Here is a 14,896-nt window from a genome sequence, read left to right as displayed (position 1 = left end):
AGGTAGTGTGATTCCTCCAATTTCGTTTTTCTTTTTCAGTATGTCTTTGGCTATTCGGGGTCTCTTTCCTTTCCAAATAAATTTCATAGTTACTTTTTCTAGTTCCTTAAAGAAGGCTGCAACAATGAACTCTTGAACAGCCAAGCAGTCCATCCTGCACTCCAGCCTATTATATATTATTCCCATTTTGCTCTAGAAAACTTGCAAATGCCTTGGACAATCTCATTTGCTAGTTGATAGCCAAAACCTCCAAAATTATCTAGTGATTATCACCGTTTACATCCTATGTGGATAGTTTCCTTGAAACACTTCATTTCATGATGTTTGTTGACATAATGATACCCTTGGTGAGCCATAAGGCAACTAAGAAGGTAGGGAGTTTTGCATTTTTAAAATAAACTGCCTAACCTCTTGTGCAAAAAGGCACTCAATAATTATTTGTTGAATAAATGGATATTAGAAGGGGCTCCATATTTTTTGGCAATCAATTATAACATTAAAACTTAATGAAGGAGGAATTATGGGATGATGGTGTTGGAGTAGGCAGGCAGGGCTTAACTCTCTTACAAAAACAACAAAGAGCTAAAAGCTGTCCAAGGGACCTGCTTTGGGGGTCAGCAGACCAGGGCAGTGCTCCACAATTCCCAGGAGGGTGAAGGTCAAAGAGATGAAGAACCTGAAACAAAAGTGAGTTACCAAACCCCTACAGTATCAGGGAAGCACTCCCCTCCCCCACCTCCAAGCTAGCAAGTTGGGGTGGAATCTCTGTCTCACTGCAGGTGACTTAGAGGGGAAGAGACGTCTTCCTTCTCTCAGCTGTTAAAAGGGGAAAGGGAGGTGCAGGTGGGGGGCTTTTCTTCAGTGAATTCAGCCAGAAGATCCTGCTTTGAATTTTGGCTCTGACCAGACCAAAACACAGGAAAGTGGAGATCAAAACACCTCTGGGGAAAGTGCACCAACCAGTGCCGTCTACTGGCCAGTCTGGAAATTGTGTGGACAGAAACTGCTTTTGGTTCTCTCTGTACCCTAACTCCTGAGAGAAAATATGCATCCCATTAGTGAGTCCCTGGCCTGATTTTGATAACTTAAGCTGGGCAATTTTAAAGAATTAGAATAAGTTTGACTAAATATCCTAAAAAGAGCTTTGGGGAAAAAAGCAATAGTCAAGAGAGAAATTGGCTATCAGAGTAAATTCACCAACATATTCAGATGCTTAGACATCAGCAAAAATATACAAGCCATACTAGGAAATAGGAAGAGATGGACCAGCCAAAAGAACAAACCAAATATCTTGAAGAGATACAGGATTTAAGACAATTAATCAGGACAACACACCCCGAACAGAATGAATCTGAATAGACCTACCCTGAGACATCTGCTATTCAGAATGACAAATATCAGAGAGAGAGGACTCTGAAAGCAGCAGGAGATAAGCAAAACATCACATACAAGGGAACCTCAATTTCATTAAATGCCATCCTCTCATAAGAAACCATGGAGGTGAAAATAAAGTGGTATGAGGTATTTAAGGTGTACTGGAAGAGAAAAACTGCCAGCCAAGAATTCTGTGTCTGGCAAAACTGTCCTTCGAAAATGAGGGTGAGTTCAAAGTCTTCACAGACAAAAAACTGGTAAAATATGTTACCAAAAGTCCAGATTTTCAAGAAATACTGAAAGGAGTGCTGCAGCCTGAAAGGAAAAAGCAAGGGCAAGAGATTTGAAGAAGAACTTAGAAATGAAGATTATTAGGAAGTGTAAACTAAAGGTATAAAGACAGACAATAGTATGATATGACCACAGAAAGCCAAAGGACAAAATGGATGGTATAAGTAATGCCTTTACAGTAATAACATCGAATGTATAACATTGGGCTTGAACTCCCCATTCAAAAGACATAGTGATAGAATGGATGAAAAAATATGAGCCATCTATATGTTGTCTACAAGAGACTTGCCTCAGATGTAAGGACACAAGCATATTAAAAGTGAAAGTTGGAAAAGATATTCCATGCAAATAGGAACCAAAATAGAGCTGGAGTAACAGTACTAACCTCGGACAAAATAGATTTTAAATGCAAAACTGTTAAAAGGGATAAAGAAGGTCATTATATATTAATAAAAGGGGCAATTCACTAAGAAGAAATAACTATACTAATTATTTATGCACCTAATCTGAGTGCTCCAAGATATATGAGGCAAACACTTGGAAAACTAGGGAGAAATGGATGTCTCTACAATAATAGTTGAAGATTTTAATACCCACCCCTCTCAGTATTGGATAGAACATTTGGACAGAGGATAAATAAACAGAGAGCTTGAATAATATGATAAATGAACTAGACCTAACACATCTATAGAGCATTGCACCCCAAAACAGCAGGATATACTTTCTTTTCAAGTGCTCATGGATCCTTCTCCAAGATGGACTGTATGTTGGGTCACAAGACAAGTCTCAATAAATTTAAAAAGATTGAAGTGATATAAAACACTTTCTCTGATCATAATGGAATGAAGCTGGAAATAAATAAAGGACAGAAAAGGAAAAATTCATAAATATATGGAGATTAAACAACACGCTCAACAGTGGGTCAAAGAAGAAACTGCAGGAGAATTCAGCAAATATCTTGAGACAAATGAAATGAGAACACAGCATATCAAAACCTATGTGACACTGCAGAGGCAGTGTTGAGAGGGAAATTTATAACCCTCAATGCTTACATTAAAAAAGAAGAAAGAGCTAAAATTGAAGATCTAACTGCATACCTGGAGGAACTAGGAAAAGAACCAGAAACTAATTCCAAACCAAGCCAAAGGAAAATAAAGATAAGAGCAGAAACAAATGAAATTGAGAGCAAAAGAACAATAAAATTAACAAAACCAGAAGTTGGTTCTTTGAGAATGTCAACAAAATCGACAAACCCTTAGCTAGACTGAAAAAGAAGATGCAAATAAATAAAATCAGAAAAAATCAGAAATGAGAGGGGGGTCATTACCACTGATCCTGCAATATGAGAGATCATAAAAGGATGCTATGAACAACTGTTTGCCACAAAACTAGACAATGTAGAGATGGACAAATTCCTAGAAAAACACAAACCAACTATGCTAACCCTAGAAGAAATAGAAAACCTCTACAAACAGTCACAAGTGAAGAGATAGAAACAGTCATCAAGAACCTCCCAAAGATGAAGAGCCCAGGACCAGGTGGCTCCACAGATGAATTCTACCAGTCATTCAAAGACTAATATCAATCTTGCTCAAGCTCTTCCAAAAAAATTGACAGGAAAGAACACTATAAAACAAACTCATTCTGTGAAGCCCATCACCCTAATAACAAACCCAGATAAAGATAGTATGAAAAATGAAAATTACAGACCACTATTCCTGTATATATAGATAGAAAACTCCTCAACAAAATATTTGCAGCCAAATCCAAAAGCATATTAAAAGAATTATACACCACAGTCAAGCAGGTTTTATCCCAGGTATGCAAGGGTAGTTCTACACAAAATCAATTAGTGTAATAAACCACATTGATAAGTCGAAGAAGAAGAAAAACCATATGATCCTCTCCATTGATGCAGAAAAGGCATTTGACAAAATACAGCATGCTTTCTTGATAAAAACCCTCCAAAAGATAGGAATAGAAGGAAGTTTTTTCATTATGGTAAAGTGCATAAATGAAAAACCTACAGTACTCAATCGTGAAAGACTGAAAGCTTTCCTGCTGAGATCAGGAACAGGACAAGGATGCCCATTGTCATCATTGTTATTCAGTATTATGCTAGAAGTTCTAGCTGGAGCAATTAAGCTAGATAAAAAAATAAAAGGCATCCAAATAAGAAAGGAAAAAGTCACTATTCACTGATGATATGATCCTATATCTGGAGAATCCTGAATAATCCACAACAAAGCTACTAGAATTAGTAGATAAGTTCAGCAAAGTGACAGGATAAAAGATTACTACGCAAAAATCAATAGCATTTCTATATACTCCTGATTTGCAATCTGAGGAGGAAATCTGAAAAAAAAATCCCATTTATAATAGCAACTAAAACAATAAAATATTTAGGAATAAACTCAACCAAGGACATAAAGGAACAGAATTTAGAAAACTACAAAGCATTGCTAAAAGAAACTGAGGAGGACTTAGACAAATGGAAGGACATAGATTGGAAGACTAAATATCGTTAAGATATCAATTCTACCCATACTGATTTACAGATTCAACACAATCCCAATAAAAATCCCAACAGAGATAATCAAACTTATTTGGAAGGGTAAGGGCCCCAAATAGCCAAAAATGTCTTTAAATATAAGAATGAAGTTGGAAGGACTCTCAATTCCTGACTATAAAGCATATTACTTAGTTACAGTTAAATAACAGTTACATATTACTTAGTTCAGTTCTTACTGAATCAAGAACTCAGAAATAGACCCTCAAATCCTCAATTAAGTGGGTTTTGACAAAGTGGTCAAGCCCTCCCATCTAGGCCAGAACAGTTTATTCAACAAATGGTGCTGGGAGAACTGGATGTCCATAGCCAAAAGAAAGAAAGAGGACCCCTGTCTCCTGCCTTATATAAAAATTAACTCAAAATGGATCAAGAACCTAAATATAAAAGCAACAACCATAAAACTCCTAGAAGAAAATGTAGGAATACATCTTCAAGATCTTGTGGTAGGTGGTAGTTTCTTAACCTTACACCAAAAGTATGAACAACAAAAGAAAAAATAGATAAATGGGACCTCCTCAAAATTAAACACTTTTGCACCTCAAAGGACTTTGACAAAAGGATGAAAAGGCAGTCAACTCAATGGGAGAAAATAATCGGCAATCACATATCTGATATTATTTAATATCTATAATATATAAAGAGATCCTAGAACTTGACAATAAAAAGACAAACTACCTGACTAATGACCCAGCAGTACCATTACTAGGTATATACCCAGAAGAACTTAGACCAGTCACGTGAATAGACATCTGCACACTGATGTTCATAGTGGTGTTACTATTGCCAAAAGTTGGAAACAACCCAGGTGTCCATCAACTGATGAATAGATAAATTGTGGTGTGTACACATGATGGAATATTATGCAGCTGTAAGGAGAAATGAAGTTGTAAAGCATATGACAACATGGATGAACCTGGAGGACGTTATATTGAGTGAAGCAAGACAGACACAAAAGGACAATACTGTATGATTGTCCTATTATGAACTAAACATATTACATAAACTCATAGAATTAATAATTAGAATATAGGTCCCAGAAAATAGAATGAGAGTAGAGATGGAAAGGTGAGGGCTAGCTGGTGCAGAATTGATTAAAATGTTGTTTGTGAATCTTTGTAAATGAATGGAAATGGTGAGAGTACATCATGGTGTCTGTAACTAGCAGAACTATTATATGGGTGTGACAGTGATTGAAAGGGAAAGTCTATGGACATGTATATTACTAGTAGGAATGCTTAAAAATGTAACATGGGACATTGTAACATAGTGAAATGTCATGTAAAATACAAATGGGGTGATAATGCATTTATAAGACTGCTTTTACAAGATATAAATACAAATAAGGGAACAATAGCTGCTATGTATAGCAGGGGAGACATAGATTGAGAGGTGATGAGTTTTGTTTGGTTTTTGTTCTTATTATTGCTGGAGTAATGATAAAATGCTCTAGAAATGACTGAAGTGATGAAAGTACAGCTATGTGATTGTATTGAATGCCACTGATTATACACTTCGGATGGACTTATGCTTTATTAATATGTATCAATAAAATTGATTTGTTAAAAAAATAATGAAACACTTCTACACCTTTTTTGTCCTTCCATTCCTTTGATAAGAGATGATCAAGAGTCTTTTTAGCCACTAACAAAATTGTGACACACCAACTTAATCAGCAGAAAATGAAACATATTTTTCATTTGGTTTATTCATTTGCATAGTGGCCAAAACAATTAGATTGGTGGTGTTAGAGCCAATGTGGGCTAGCCATATTTAGATATAAACTCTTGTTAGTCCCTCTGACAGAGGAAAATAGCAGAAACTGCTCTCCAAAGAAAGCAGAAATGTTAAATGCTAGAGAAACAGAGGACCATCTTTATCGAAAATATAAAGCATCAAGAAAAAGGAGAGTTAGAGAAAATTTGTGAGGAGAGATTTTTTTGGACAGAGCTGGACAGCGAGTCCCATCATCACAATGAGAAAGGATGTGTGGGACCCTGTTCAGTATCTCTAGTCAATAGAGAGATGCTTGATATGTTCTCTGGAGTCAGAGAGACACATTGGCTGGGTCTCCAATTACCATCTGAGGAACCTGAAAGCTCTGAAGGTGGGAGCAAAGGACAGGTGGCTGGGTTGGGTGTCATCTACCAAGAAAGAAAATGGATAATTGTTTCTCATGGACAGACATGGGCCATATGGTGCCACTTGAAATCATACCCAAGAAGTCAATGAGGAGGGGAGATGGGACCTCAACAGTGTCTCCACAGAGTGAACAGCTAAAAGACCCGTCAGCTAAGGGGGAAGGAGGCAGGCAGAGAAACAAATATAGTTGCTCCATATTCACAAGCAGTGTAATCGAATATTCTCAATGAGAGCCTCTAAAGGACCCAGGCCCAGAGATCACACAGCCAGCTTATAACAGGATCAGAGAAGTAAGAACTTTCCTACTTCTTTACCTTTCAACTCCCCACTCACTCTTTAGACCTAAGCCTTGTCAGAACGGTGGTAAATGAGATGAGGGAGGAAGGGGGGAAGCATGGGGCAGGGAACGATAGAGGATCATGGCTCCTTCCCCTGGTTTCCCTCCTGCAGAAGGCCTTGGGTCCGGAAGAGGGGAAGTTTTCACTTTAAATCAAGTTAGGACTGTTTAAAATTACAAGGACATGACGTTCTCAATTCTGAATTGGGACTGCAGTGGCAAGTTAAAGGGACTGTTAGAAAAGTCATGGGACTTCCTGGGTTTTTATCCAGGATGAGACGTGGCATTTCCCTTACTGAATGAGTGGTAAAGTGACAGTGGGAAACAAAAATCAATGTGCTTTCTGATTATGGCCCATGAGCTCAGTTAGTTCAACATATAGTTTCCATCTAGAAAACTAAGTATAGATCCATTAAAAAACAAACATTGAAGGGGCATTAGAGGGTGTGGAAAAGTTTTCATTTTGCAAATGATAATTCCAAAACTCAGAGACTCAAGTGTTTGGATTCAAATGTCAAACATTACCAGTTACTAAATTATTTTGGGTAAGGACCTTAGTCTTTTGAGCTTCAGTATCCTCATAAGTTTATCCAAAATGTTTTAAAAAGAAAACTGTGATAATATCTGCTTAGCTAGGTGTTGGTATCAAGCAATACCATGCGTGTAGAAGTGCTTTAATAACAGTAAAAGATACACATGTATTTTTTTTCTAGTGTTGGTGACAGACTCAGGACTTTTCACTTTACCACACTACCTCTGTTTTTGATCTTTGTGACATATACCACCAAGGGGTGAATCCATTTAGGAATGGATACCTTAGTGAAGCTGTTCCATTTATTGACTGATTATTTGATTGATCTGGCTGATCTGGGAAAATGGTCAACCCATTAGATTTATACATATATTCTAAAGTAATCCCATAGCTTTAAAATAGTGATTTGTCTACAGTTACATTTAAATAAACCTAATATTAAAGCTTCCCTTCGTTAACAGAATACAGTGGTATTGTAGGTCTCAGGGGTTGAACTAGACTCTTCTGACTTAGAACATAGCTTAGTCCATAAAAACTGATATTAAAATTTTGCTTATATAAGTCATTTTATATAAAAGTAGAGTGAACATATTTTAAGTACATTTCCTAATTTTTGTCCTAAATTGTTTATATGTAATATACATGCATATATACATGAATTAAATACCCACAGAATCCTCACAAATAATCCAGCATTCTATGAAAGCCCAACACCCACTTCCCCCCCACCCACTTATCTTTCTAACCCACTCTCAAGCAGGGATTCTTAACCAGGGGTCCATGAGCTTGAACTGAAATTCAAAAAAAGTTTATTCTTGCGGGGATGTGTTGGTGCAGGTCTGATACATTTATTAAATAAACACAATATGGTGTGGACTTAGTAAAGGGCCCATGGTTTTCATCTGACTGGCAAAGGTGTCCATGGAACAAAAAATGTTAAGAACCCTGCTCTAGAGAAATGATTAACCTAAGAAGTAATATTTTAAAATCTCTATCTCTGAAAATTATTCAGCAAGCATCAAATAACACACCTTTAAACCAGCCAGTTTCTTGGAATGAAAAACATAAAACCATTAAATAGAGCTTCATGTCACCATATTCAAGGACTTTCCAAATTATGAGATTTTAAAGTCCAGTTTTAGAAAATAGCAATGTATGTATGGAGCAGAAGTCAAATGAATTGGCTAGAATATTAAAGGGAGGATGAAACATTTCTCTATCAACATTTCATTCTCTGTTAGAATCTGATACAGTGGAACAGTCATCATGGTCAAAAATTGCTAGTAAATGTTGCAAAAGTTGCTGTCCATTTTAAATTGCCCCTAGCATTCGTTCTGCCAAGCTAAGGAAGAAAACAGCTATTTTTCACTAGATGGTAAAAAATGCAAATGAAAATGCACGCATCTGGTAGATCCACTTTAAAGACAATTCCGAAGAGATGTCCTTTTAATCCCCCCTCCCTTTTAGCAAACTTTAGTGTAGCATATTTACATTATACAAAAATGTTCCCTTGTTTTGAAGAAGTTCACAGCTATTTCCTTCTAATTATGCTCTGGAGACCAAAATCAAGCCACTAGTTTTCCCTTCCATATAATATCAGAATGACTCAACAAGATGATATTATACAGGGATGACATATGGCACAGGAAGAATTAAACATGTTTCTAAGATGGAAATGTAGTATTCAAAGAAAAGGAAAGTGAAACAAAATCTTCTACCAAGTATACAGATAGAGAAAAGAATTAGGTTTAGAAAAACAACAACTCAGTTGCTTTCTAACACTGAAAACTTCTCTAGGGCTGACAAGGCATGCAGTTAGGCTGCAGAATAGCATTTGCTGTTCATTTTTTTTTCTATATCCAGGGGCAGAAAATATTTCTGTGCCTCCTAATATAATGAGAAAAAATCTCAACCAGTTAGATATGTGTTTAGTATATGTTCATTGATAGAAACAGATACATACTTTTTCACTCTAACGCCAATTTGTTAATGCTCCATGAAGTTGGGGATGATGTGTTGGACATCTTTATTTCTCTCCAAGTTATCCTCACTCCCAGCCAGCAACTAACACAGTTCCTCACCAACAGACATTCAGTAAATGTTTGCAGGATCAATTTCTTCTTGGACTGTCTTGAGCTTTTGCCAAAGAACTAATTGTCTAAAGAGGACTTTGGCACACTGCTCAAGAGAGATGCTCAGTGCAGCAGAGATGAAGCATCACTTAAAACAAGTGTCTCGTGTTCTAGTTTGAGAGCTCCCACTGTGAGGATCCAGCATATTCATTCAGACAAGGCTACAGGTGTCTGGAAGGTATTGGTTAGCTTACCAGGGATCTCCCCACAAAAGAGGACAAGGGTATCCTATAAAAGAACCCATCCCAAGGCAACAAAACTGAGTTGGGCACTCCAGTTTCACCTAATGGTAATGAATGGGTCTGTATGAAAGGAGAGCTCACAATTTTTGTGTGTGCTGCTTCAACTGCTGTCTGACTGACAGGCAGTATAACACAATGTTTAAAAGCCTGGGCTTTAAGTGGGAATTCCAACTCTGCAGTAAGTATCTCTGACATTGGATACATTTTTTATTTACCCTCTCTAGGCCTCAGTTTCTTTATCTATAAAATTGGGTCACTGCTGCCACAGAAGCCCTTAGGGTTGTGAAAATTTCATAAGAGTAGATTCTGGTTTCTGTCAAGTCGACAAACCACCTTTTATGAAAATAAAGAGGAAGCATAATGAAGAAGTATAATTATGAAAACTTTAAGATGCCCTGAGAGGGTGAGGGCATGGCTTTCATAAGCAAGTGGTGAGATGAGAAAGCAGCATCCTGGGATAGAAGGCAGCAGCTGTAGCAATGGAAGGTAGGTTGGAGGACAGCTTTAAAGTTCTGCTATTGTTTTTTCCCTCACATTGCCTTGAGGCTATCATTGCTTGTCTCGTCACTGGAAGATTCCAACTGTCTAGGGTCTGTGAGAGTGATATCCAGACATCAAAGAAGTCCTTACTTGGTGAACAGCTAATGAAAGCACACGGAAATGGAAAAGGAAAAACAGTAACTCTACAGTAGAGAGACCCGGCAGACACATTCTCAATGAAATGATCAAGGTTTACATCACCAGTGATAAGTCATATTGATGTCATGTATCCTTGATATGACGCAGTGAGGCAGACATTTTACCTCTGTGGTATTCTTCTCAGAAACCCAAAAGGCCATTCTAATTCTGAGAAAACATTAAAGAAGCACAAATAGAGAGGCATGCTACTAAATACCTGAGCAGCGCTCTTCAAAACTATCAAAGTTTTGAAAAACAAGGAAAGCCCGAGAAACTTGTCAGAGATCAGAGGAGACCAAGATTTAATAAAGAAATGCCTATAATGTAATCACCTCAAAATAAACAAAAGACAATGAAAACCCCACTTGTCAAAGTTTGTACCACATACCTAAAACCTCATTTAGAGCAGTTTATTACTTCAAATACAATCATCAGAGTATCAGAAAAATAGAAAATCAATGAACTAAAGCTTCAACACAAGAACTTGAATAAAGAGCCACACAGCAAATCCAATGAATGAGAAGGAAACAAGTAATAAAGGTAATGGCAGTATTCAATCAACTATGAAACAAGATGAAGAAAGCCAAAAACTAAGAATTTGAAAATATTAGTGATAGTCTTTTGGTAAGACTGATGAAGAAAAGAACCTGAAAATAAAATATGGAATGAAAATTGTGGCTTTTAAATATAATAATAATATAAACCGCTACATGTTAAGAAATTTGAAAGCCTAAACTAAATAAATTTCTAGAAAATAAAAGTAAAGCATTTATAGATAAATAAGCATTAAATAGATTGAAATCGCAAGGGAAGACCTTCCACACCAGTCAGGATGATTTGGCCAGTGAGTTCTATCAAACTTTCAAGGAAAAAATCTTTATCTTCTATAAGTCATTCCAAAATGTAGAGAAAGAATAAACACTACTAAAGACTAGTTTTATGAAGCTAATGGCATCTTGGTTCCCAAACTAAAGGCAATATAAGAAAAAATATATAAAAACCCATTTCAACATGAGTGAACATGACCCAAATATCATAAATAAAATACTAGCCAACAAAATCCAACAATGTATTTAAAAAACATCAGATTAAGTACATATCTATGATTACAGGAATGCAAAATGATTCAACATCAGGGAAAAAATCTATTAATGAAATTCACTACATTAATCTCAAGGGAAAAATGGTTTTTTTAAAAGATTTATTTATTATTTCTCTCCCCTTCCCCCCCACCCCCCCTCCCGGTTGTCTGTTCTCTGTGTCTATTCACTGTGTGTTCTTCTTTGTCCACTTCTGTTGTTGTCAGCAGCACGGGAATCTGTGTTTCTTTTTGTTGCGTCATCTTGATGTGTCACCTCTCGGTGTGTGCGGCACCATTCCTGGGCAGGCTGCACTTTCTTTCCCGCTGGGCGGCTCTCCTTATGGGTGCACTCCTTGCGTGTGGGGCTCCCCTACGCGGGGGACACCCCTGCGTGGCAGGGCACTCCTTGCGCGCATCAGCACTGTGCATGGGCCAGCTGCACACGGGTCAAGGAGGCCCGGGGTTTGAACCGTGGACCTCCCATGTGGTAGACGGAGGCCCTAACCACTGGGCCAAGTTCGCGTCCCATGATTTTTCTCAACAAACATGAAACATTGAACAAAGTTTCAGCTTCTATTTATGATTTTAAAAATCTTAGAAAACTATAAATATGAAACTTCCTTAATTTTATAAAGATAATAACCTAAAAAATACACAGCACTTAGTATACTTAGTGGGGAGACTTAGGCACAGAATCTTGAAGATCAGACAAGGATGATTCCATGCAGTGCTGAAGATCCTGGTCAACACCCTAAGGCAAGAAAAAAGGTATGTAGATTTTAAGGGAAGTGATAAAACAGTGTCATCTGCAGAATGTAATGAGCTACACTGAAAAAAACATCAAATGATAATTCATTAGATTTATTAGCTCTCATCAAGGTTACTGACTCAAGATTAACTTAGAAAAATTTATAATATTTTCCTATAACAGCAATACCCAACCTGAAATATAATAAAAAACAACATGCTATTCAAAATGGCAATAAAATGTATAAAGTGAATATACAAAACCTCGGTGGAGAAATTGTCAAACAATATTAGATGACATAAATGATCTGAATTTGGAGAGAGAGATGTTGTGTTCTTGGCTGCAAATGAATATTGTAGAAAAGTGATTTCTTCCAAAATTAGTCTATAAACTCAATGTAATTCCTATCAAAATTCCATCTGGGCTTTTTGAGAAACTTGATAGAGTTATTTTGAAAGTTATATGGAAGAATAAATACACAAATAGCTTTTCCACTTTGAAACAGAAGAGCAAAGTGGGAGGTTCTTAGCCTAGCTAAGATTTAAGATATCTGTAAATCTCACGGTTAAAAAAATAGTGAGATAATGGCCTAAAAATAACAAGCAAGAGACTATTGGTGCCAAATAGAGTCCCTGGAAAGAGTCCCACAAATGCATGAAACCTTAATATCTGAAAGTACACCACAGATTAATGGAGGAAAGGACTGCTCTTTGTAAGGCCTCAGAGAAAATTAGCTCATTATCCAGAGAAATATAATGGTGGATTTCTCCTGTGGATCATATGCAATGTGAACTTGAGCTTAATGAAAGACCCAAGTGTGAAAATTAAAACTATAAAATTAAAGAAGGTAATGCAAGAGTATATCTTCATGATGTAGGTGAGGAGAAGAGCTACTTAAAATAGCACCAAGCCTAAAGCAAAAGTTTTATTACTTTTACTATGTCAAAATTAAAGATGTCTGTTTAAGAAAGAACACACCATGAAGAAGATGAGATGAAAGATGGTTCAAGCTTCCAAAGGATCCTCTAAGAAAAATATAAATAGGACTATACCTTGTAGTTCAAATATTTTATTTTATTTTATTTTATTTTTTAATTCATTTTTTAGAAATATTACATTCAAAAAATATGAGGTCCCCCAGAATATATTTCTCTCCAACTATCCAAACTCCACTTATACCCCAAAGCTTGGATTTTTGCTGAATGATTCAAAATAGTATATGGTCTAAAGCCTTAATATGGAATGTAATAACATTATGATTGTTCTTTTTCAGTAGATTTTTAAGAATATCATTGACAGTTACAAGTAGGAGAGAGGGAACTTTGAAAATATCAGTTGGCAAAAGAAAACAAGCCCAAAGACTTACCTAACATCACAGTGAGGTTTTTGGTTTTGTTTTCTGATGAGAATTATGGATACAGGGACTATTACTGAAAGTCTGCATGTTCAGATTTTCATGCTTTGGAATTCATTCTGCATGAGATTTTGTCAACTTGGCAGTCTTCAAGTAACTCAGGATCTTTTAATGAGTCTTCAGAATAAAGAAATATAAAGGAAAGGAGTTACCTCTTGATACTTTCCCACGTTTTCCTCAATAAATGGATAAAATCATGTCCCATTTAAAATTTTAAAAGCAGTGGAGATGAATATATTAGTGTAATCACACAGGCCCAGGAGCAAACACAAGAGCCACAAACTGCATAGCACACCAAGGGGAGTCTGGGGAGGCACTTTTCTGAAATTCAGATATTTCTTCCTACTGAGAGAATGTTGCCTATGAGACAACTTTTAACACCCTGAGAACCACTCTGCTGAAAGCACCCAAATTGTTGAATACACACACACACAGCCCCAGAAAAGTTTCTTCCAAATTCTGTAGACAGATTCAATTTCAGTGAGAATTCTCATAGTACTCAACAGTTTACAGTAAGACAGTACTCTCTTAAGCAGCATGCCCTTCCAACTCGCTCACCATCACTGTCATCTCTCCACCTGGCTTTACCCTCTAAAGACTCCATTTGATGGCATCACTTGGATCTTACTATTAAATTACTGAACCCAGCAGGCCTGTAATTGGTGTCTAGCCAGGATGTAAAGTAAGTTCCTCTTATACCTTGCACTTTCTACATATGCTAGATTGAATACTATGGAGAAAATTCAACTATGGTATGGTCAACTCTAGACATAAATATTGGCCTAAAAGTAGAATTGTCTTATTATCTGATACCAAAACAATATTTGCTGGTAGGATTTTTTTAATGATATAAACATTTTCACACTTCTAAAGAAAGTTTTAAAAATTGATGTTTGAAAGAACAGAAATACTGTGGAAGATGGCAGGGGCATCATTTCTGAATCTCTTCAAATTTTCACATAAAAAAGAATAATTAGAGAACAAAACCAAAAACTTGGAGACAGTATTTTCAAACAGACTGGCAGATAAGATATCCCCAGGAGCCTCGAAATACAACAGCCGGGAAAAGATCACCAATAACCCACAAGACCTTCATGGTTGCAGCATCTGTGTGGGAGAAAACAGGAAGAAGCATTGGGAGTCCGGAGAACCAGAGAATAGCAGAAACCCCAGATAGCCAAGTTGTTCCCTTGATAGCAGAGTAGAGCAATTTGAAAATAGCACCTGAAGCTATAGGGCTTTGCCCAATTCAATAGGAAATGAGGACAAGGGTCTCCCAGGAATAAAGACTACAGAGGCTGGAACAGCCAAGGCCCTCTGAACTGGCAAGATTGACAGGCCAGGGCTCTTTTCTGG

This window comes from Dasypus novemcinctus, chromosome X (genome assembly GCF_030445035.2).
Source record: "Dasypus novemcinctus isolate mDasNov1 chromosome X, mDasNov1.1.hap2, whole genome shotgun sequence".
Classification (NCBI taxonomy): Eukaryota; Metazoa; Chordata; class Mammalia; order Cingulata; family Dasypodidae; genus Dasypus; species Dasypus novemcinctus.
The sequence above is the reverse complement of the archived record's forward strand: the minus strand, read 5'-3'. Positions refer to the sequence as shown.